Below are 8,831 nucleotides of genomic sequence, written 5' to 3'. Positions count from 1 at the left end.
AAATTAATTCATGCACGAAAAAGAAATTTTGAAAGATTTATATTCTAAACGGAAAAAAAGTCACAGGATAAAAAGTCACAATATACCTAGGAAAAAAAGTCACAGGAAAAAAAGTCAAAAGAAAAAAAGTCACAGGAAAAAAGTCACAATTTGTTTAAGTAAACAATATTTGTCAAAAATATGTTGGAATGCATGTGGAAAGGTCACTATGTACATGTATGCAATAAATAACTAAAATGGAGTTTTTGAATGCATTGAAAAAAAGTCATAATATATTTGTATCGGATTACTTATTAAAGTTATGTTAGTGGTTAATTTTAAAAACATATAAAGGAATCTATACTATTAAACGAGAAGACCTCATTTTTGGTGTCGCTTCTCTTCTTTCCAGAATAAATTAATCAACACGCCTCTGTGTCCTATAGGTGCAGTGCATAGTCGCATTTGTCATCCATTCATATGATTATTCAGATTGAGTTATTTTAGGAGAAAAACGAGAAAAAAGGCATCCGGATATTGTCCCGTCATTGTACGAAATTTTAAGTCAGATTAGTCTTCCGGTTTGCGTTTTTCTGTATACTTTGAACATACATATACTACGAATAAAGTGTATTTTCAGAATTTTATCTGCTATCATTTTCAAGTTTACTATCCACGGCGGTCACAGAGTTTATTAAATAGAGAGGGTCTGTATACTATATCAATGATCACCATGGATCGATTAGTAAACTTAGAATTGAAAGTAAATACGCTTTATTTATATAGTAATGAATGTTCATAATATACAGATAAGCTCTAAAATTATTCATGTGAACTTTTGATACTTTTTCTGAAATTCTCCAGTCATTAAATCTTTTACAAAATTCATTGATTACATAAAAAAAAAAGAAGATGTGGTATGATTGCCATGTTAAAACAACTCTCCACAAGAGACCAAAATGACACAGATATTAACAACTATATATATATATATAGGTCACCGTACGGCCTTCAACAAAGAGCAAAGCCCATACCGCATACTCAGCTGCAAAAGGCCCGAAATGACAAATGTAAAACAATGCAAACGAGAAAACTAGCGGCCTTATTAATGTACAAAAAATGAACGAAAAACAAATATGTAACACATAAACAAACGACAACCAATGAATTACAGGCTTCTTACTTAAATAAATGTTCATAACATACTAAATGTATGTTCATATTGAAATTGATAGAAAACCAAAAATTGGGAACTTTGGAAATAAAGGTGGAGGGTAAAAAAACATTTTCCTGTCCCCAATAACCTATGACTTATGATACTTTTGCTGAAATTCTCCAGTCATTCTGTATTTTACAAAATTCTTCCAACAACACTTTACATACTTTAAACTACGCTCTGAATGCCCGCGATTTCGCGGGTGTGTTCTAGTTATATATATACTAATAAAAGTGTATTGGAATAAATAATGTTTTTTTTTTTTTATTCAAAATTGACTTTTTAACAAACAGGGAAAACTGAAGTTGTGTCCTTTTATTTAATATTGAGCTAAGTTGTTTTTTATTGATATGGCTTCCTACGAAGACAGGAAATCATGGTCTACAAAGGGGGAGGTGCCACAAGAAGCCACACATCAATATCAACAGTCCCTAGATATATATGTTTACAAATACTAAGCTATTATTGATGGCATTGATTTGTTTGTTTAACACTAAATTACACAAAACTTATCTTTATAAAAATTTAAAAAAAAACATGTGGTCAAGTTATATACTTAACTTCTAACTTGTTCTAAATTATTGCTGTTAAACTCACATCTCTAAGAGATATAAAACAAAAATAGTTACAACAAATCCTTGAAAACATGTATCAATCTAGTACACCAGCATGTACATGTTCCATTTCAATGTTTTGCGATTTATATCTAAATTTCCAAAGCTAGTCGTATAAAATGAATAAAAAATGTCTATTTCCAAACAAAATATCTATTGGGAATGTTTCCCAATATATTCATATATATGTGCGGCCTTATGACCATTTCCATAAAAAAAATTACAAATTGGGAATGTTTTTCCTGTTAATACATGTATGTGCAGACCCTATGACTATTTCATGCAAAAAATATATATTGTGACTTTTTTTCCTGTGACTTTTTTTCCGTGACTTTTTTTCCGTGACTTTTTTTCCTACATTCATCTTTTTAGACACTCATTTTTTTATACGGAAATCTATAAAACATTTTGTTTATTATATTTAATGAAATTACTGTTAAAAATATTACTAAACATGAACATATTAATAAAAGCTGCCCATTTAATAGACATAAATGGTAAACAATAAAAGGTCATAGGAAATAATCTTTCTACAATAATTAATAGCTCTTCAAAACTAGTCGAAGAACACTTAGAAAAGAAAGTTCAGTGAAAATGGACTTCATACTAAACTCCAAAACATATAAATGAACTAAAATTTAAAAAAAACCATACACGACTCAGTAACAAAAGCCAGAGGCTCCTGATTTAGGACATGGGGTTAATAGGTATAGGAAGATGTGGTATGGGTGCCAATGAGACACCTCTCCATCCAAATAACAATTTATAAAAGTAAACAATTATAGGTCAAGGTACGGCCTTCAACACGGAGCCTTGGCTCACACCGAACAACAAGCTATTAAGCATAATAAAGGGCCCCACAATTACAAGTGTAAAACCATTAAAACGGGAAAACCATTTCTTTTAATGAAATTTGGTTTATAATTTTTAAATGTATAAATGATTTGGTCCATTTTAGAGGTCATGTATAACTCTACCTCCATATCCATGGACCATGGTGCGAATCACTTACTTTGGTCAGCAGGTAAAAGTTCAGGTGGTCTTTGCGACAAACCAGACACCTCATACCCTATCCACTTGTATTTTTGTCCATCTGATGAGTTAAGCCTTTTTCAACTAATTTTTATAGTTCGTTCTTATGTTGTACTGTTATACCACTGTCCCGGGTTAGGGGAGGGTTGGGATCCCGCTAACATGTTTAACCCCGCCACATTATGTATGTTTGTGCCTGTCCCAAGTCAGGAGCCTGTAAGTCAGTGGTTGTCGTTTGTTTACATGTGTTACATATTTGTTTTTCGTTCATTTTTTATATAAATAAGACTGTTAGTTTTCTCGTTTGAATTGTTTTACATTGTCATTTCGGGGCCTTTATTGGCTGGCTATGCGGTATGGGATTGGCTCATTGTTGAAGGCCATACAGTGACCTATAGTTGTTAATTTCTGTGTCATTTTGGTCTCTTGTGGAGAGTTGTCTCATTAGCAATCATAACACATCTTCTTGTTTATATTCAAAACTTTTACAAGTCTGGTACTATGGGTAATATTAGAGACCATGCCTACCTCTACTTCTGGTCAACATGGAAAATATCTTAGTGGATAATGGGTCTAAGCTTTAATTGCTTTAATTACTTTGAGAAATGCCAACCCCCCTCTCTATTTCCAAGGCACACGTAACAAATCTCTTAGTTTGGTTATTAAACTTTGCTGATAAACTCGTACAGTTGTAGGGTTTAAAATGCTATATTCCATTTAAGATTTTCAAGATTTTCAAGATTTTATTCATAACCTCAGACACATACTTGTGTACAAGAGGACAATATATACAAACATATTAAGATAATACATAGCGAGACAGGACAAACGAAACACAAATACATAGTATATTATAAAAGACAATTGGTATAATTAGATTAAGTATTTTATAATTTTCTTCACGAAAATTGATAATTTCCTTTGAACTTGTACGTTACATATAGACAGCAAGCCAGTAAATTTGTTCTTGCTTGGATTCATTACATAGTAATTTGGTATAAACTTTGATCTAAGAGCAGAAACATCAGCATTTTTACAGGTAAACAATATATGAAACTCATCCCCTATTCCCTCATTACAAAATGTATATATTCTATTTTCCCTCGCGATCCCCGCCCATCTACCCGTCTCAATAGGTAACTTCAAATTCGAGCATCGAAGTTTAGATATGTAACACCAATAGGACATTCAACAAGAACATGTCATACTGTAGGACATTCAACAAGTACCTATCATACTGTAGGACATTCAACAAGAACTACTATACCAATAGTATATCCAAGGAGTACCTGTCATACTATAGGACATTCAACAAGGACCTACTATACCATTAGGACATTCAACAAGTACCTGTCATACTGTAGGACATTCAACAAGAACCTACTATACCAATAGGATATTCAACAAGTACCTGTCATACTGTAGGACATTCAACAAGAACCTACTATACCACTAAGAAATTCAACAAGTACCTGTCATACTGTAGGAGATTCAACAAGAACCTACTATACCAATAGGACATTCAACAAAAACCTACTATACCAATAGGACATTCAACGAGTACCAGTCATACTGCAGGACATTCAACAAGAACCTACTATACCAATAGGATATCCAACAAGTACCTGTCATACTGTAGGACATTCAACAAGTACCTATCATACTGTAGGACATTCCACAAGAACCTTCTATACCAATAGGATATCCAACAAGTACCTAACATACTGTAGGACATTCAACAAGTACCTATCATACTGTAGGATATTCAACATGGACCAACTATACCATTAGGACATTCAACAAGTACCTGCCATACTGTAGCATATTCAACAAGAACCTACTATACCAATAGGACATTCAACAAGTACCAGTCATACTGTAGGACATTCAACAAGAACCTACTATACCAATAGGATATCCAACAAGTACCTGTCATACTGTAGGACATTCAACAAGTATCTATCATAATGTAGGACATTCAACAAGAACCTTCTATACCAATAGGATATCCAACAAGTACCTAACATACTGTAGGACATTCAACAAGTACCTATCATACTTTAGGATATTCAACAAGTACCTGTCATACTGTAAGACATTCAACAAGAACCTACTATACCAATAGAATATCCAACAAGTACCTGTCATACTGTAGGACATTCAACAAGAACCTACTATACCATTAGGATATCCAACAAGTACCTAACATACTGTAGGACATTCAACAAGTACCTATCATACTGTAGGATATTCAACAAGGACCTACTATACTATAAAGACATTCAACAAGTACCTGTCATACTGTAGGATATTCAACAAGAACCTACTATACCAATAAGACATTCAACAAGTACCTTTCATACTGTAGGACATTCAACAAAAACCTACTATACCAATAGGATATTCAATAATTACCTGTCATACTGTAGTACATTTAACAAGTACATATCATACTGTAGGACATTCAACAAGAACCTACTATACCATTAAGACATTGAACAAGTACCTGTCATACTGTAGGAGATTCAACAAGAACCTACTATACCAATAGGACATTCAACAAAAACCTACTATACCAATAGGACATTCAACAAATACCTGTCATACTGTAGGACATTCAACAAGAACCTACTATACCAACAGGACATTCAACAAGAACCTACTATACCAATTGGACATTAAACAAGTACCTGTCCTACTGTAGAACATTCAACAAGAACATACTATACCAATTGGACATTCAACAAGAACCTACTATACCAATAGGACATTCAACAAGTACCTGTCATACTGTAGGACATTCAATAAGTACCTATCATACTTTAGGACATTCAACAAGAACCTACTATACCAATAGGATATCCAACAAGTACCTGTCATATTGTGTGACTTTCAACAAGTACCTAACATACTGCAGGACATTCAACAAGAACCTACTATACCAATAGGATATCCAACAAGTACATGTCATACTGTAGGACATTCAACAAAAACCTACTATACCAATAGGATATCCAACAAGTACATGTCATACTGTAGGACATTCAACAAGAATCTACTATACTGTAGGACATTCAACAAGAACCTACTATACCAATAGGATATCCAACAAGTACCTAACATACTGTAGGACATTCAACAAGTACCTATCATACTGTAGGATATTAAACAACGACCTACTATACTATAAAGACATTCAACAAGTACCTGTCATACTGTAGGATATTCAACAAGAACCTACTATACCAATAAGACATTCAACAAGTACCTTTCATACTGTAGGACATTCAACAAAAACCTACTATACCAATAGGATATTCAACAATTACCTGTCATACTGTAGGACATTTAACAAGTACATATCATACTGTAGGACATTCAACAAGAACCTACTATACCATTAAGACATTGAACAAGTACCTGTCATACTGTAGGAGATTCAACAAGAACCTACTATACCAATAGGACATTCAACAAAAACCTACTATACCAATAGGACATTCAACAAGTACCTGTTATACTGTAGGACATTCAACAAGAACCTACTATACCAACAGGACATTCAACAAGAACCTACTATACCAATTGGACATTAAACAAGTACCTGTCCTACTGTAGAACATTCAACAAGAACCTACTCTACCAATTGGACATTCAACAAGAACCTACTATACCAATAGGACATTCAACAAGTACCTGTCATACTGTAGGACATTCAATAAGTACCTATCATACTTTAGGACATTCAACAAGAACCTACTATACCAATAGGATATCCAACAAGTACCTAACATACTGTAGGATATCCAGCAAGTACCTATCATACTGTAAGACATTCAACAAGGACCTACTATACCATTAGGACATTCAACAAGTATTTGCCATACTGTAGGACATTCAACAAGAACCTACTATACCACTAGGACATTCAACAAGTACCTGTCATACTGTAGAACATTCAACAAGAACCTACTATACCAATAGGATATTCAACAAGTACCTGTCATACTGTAGGACATTCAACAAGTACCTATCATACAGTAGGACATTCAACAAGAACCTACTATACCAATAGGACATTCAACAAGTACCTGCTATACCTATAGGACATTCAACAAACACCTGATATAACTAGATGATATTCAACAAGTACCTTCTATGATATTTGGTCAAGAAATAAGCAATTTATACAAAGTATTAGAAATGAATTGTTTCTGTACCCTTGTTGGCCCCTCATTCCTAAACAGTTTATAGGGCCATAACCCCCAAAAGCCATCCCAACCTTCCTTTTCCGGTATGGAACCTTATGGTACAATTTCAGAAAGATCTATACACTAACACAAGTTAGTGTCTGGAAACTCAAAAAATGCTTATTTGGACCGCTTTTTAGGCCCTTTTAAAATTCTTAAACTGTTGTGGCCATAACCCCCAAAATCAATCCCAACCTTCTTTTTGTGGTTTCATAGAGATCCATTTACTTAAACTAAAATTATTGTCTGGAAACTAAGTGTCTTCGGACGACGCAGACGACGACGACGTGATACCACAATACGACTGCAAAATTTTTTTGCGGTCGTATACAAATTATTGTTACATTAGAGACTAGTTTAATAAATCTAGCGTACATTGAAGTGCATTAATGTAACAATAACGCAATGTAACATGGTAGCCGTAGACCTAAATAATATGTTACATTTGTAATTATTCAGATCCCTACCCAACCATTTATTCCGGCAACTACTAGTAGTCTCCAATGTAACAATAATGTTTTTGTAATTTAGATGTAGCCAGTGCAATAAAAATATCTACAATATGTGTTGCCCAATGCGGGTAGCTGACTATGCAGTATGGGCTTTGCTCATTGTTGAAGGCCATACGGTGACCTATAGTTTTTACTTTCTGTGTCATTTGGTCTCTTGTGGAGAGTTGTCTCATTGGTAATCATACAACATTTTCTTTATTAAATAAGCCCTTAATTAAGCAGCATAACTTATATAGTATTTTCACATCTATTTTTTTCTGATTGGGAATAATTAATATACGTCAATTGAAAGTACATGTATATTGACGATCTTGCCCCTGGCTACACAAACACATACTAATGATATACACATGTAGTCAATGTCTCGGGCAGAAGTTCTGTTCATACTTTGGGACAAAATTCAAGAAAATTATATTTCCTTATATCCTGTATATACTCCCTACCTGCTAAGGAATTTGAATGCATGTTTATGGTCATTACACGTAGATCTTTGATTACTCGAAGTTACTGAAAGCTTGATTGATTGATGGATTGTTTAACGTCCAGTGGCAAATAGTTCATGCATGTTCAGGACAAAATCAAAATAATGATAAATATAATAGGAAGCTAGGTTCTGTAATAGGGGTCGTCGAGGACGAAGGTCTGGAAATTTGGAAATCCCATGCATTGGCAAATGAGGGTTTATTGGATAGGAACATAAATTTAGAATTTCAGTAGACCACCTACGAACCCCTCAAAGAGTTGTTGCAAGTTTCTTAACGTGCAGAGAGCGTGGCATTCTCTCTCCATCATGCATCGGATTTAACGTCCCCATTCTGACCTGAATTGACTGCGTCTGTATACATCCTGCACAGCCAAACGGACGCCCAACTTTGGCACGGTTTTATGTAGGTAGAATGAAGACTAAGTGGGAAGCTAGTTGAAAACCAGCAACTAATTAACAAAAAATCATGTGTGTAAGTTGAGGTGGCAATAAGTCCTTACGTAAAACAAAAATTTACGCCTCGTTCCAGAGAGGGACATGAAAGGCTTCTCTTTTGGTGAATAATTTGTCGTTACAGCTCATTTACTTATAACTAAGTTGAGGTTTATTCTAGCATTTGTTGATAGAAGCGAAATGATCTGAACGAAAGTTCTAGTTATATTTTCTATATAAAGGGGGGATATGATGACATTTAAGTATATCCAATACTCCATTCACTAATAGTTACTAGTGTATACATGATAT

The sequence above is a fragment of the Mytilus edulis genome, chromosome 3, assembly GCF_963676685.1.
Source record: "Mytilus edulis chromosome 3, xbMytEdul2.2, whole genome shotgun sequence".
Taxonomy (NCBI): domain Eukaryota; kingdom Metazoa; phylum Mollusca; class Bivalvia; order Mytilida; family Mytilidae; genus Mytilus; species Mytilus edulis.
Note: the sequence above shows the minus strand (reverse complement) of the source record.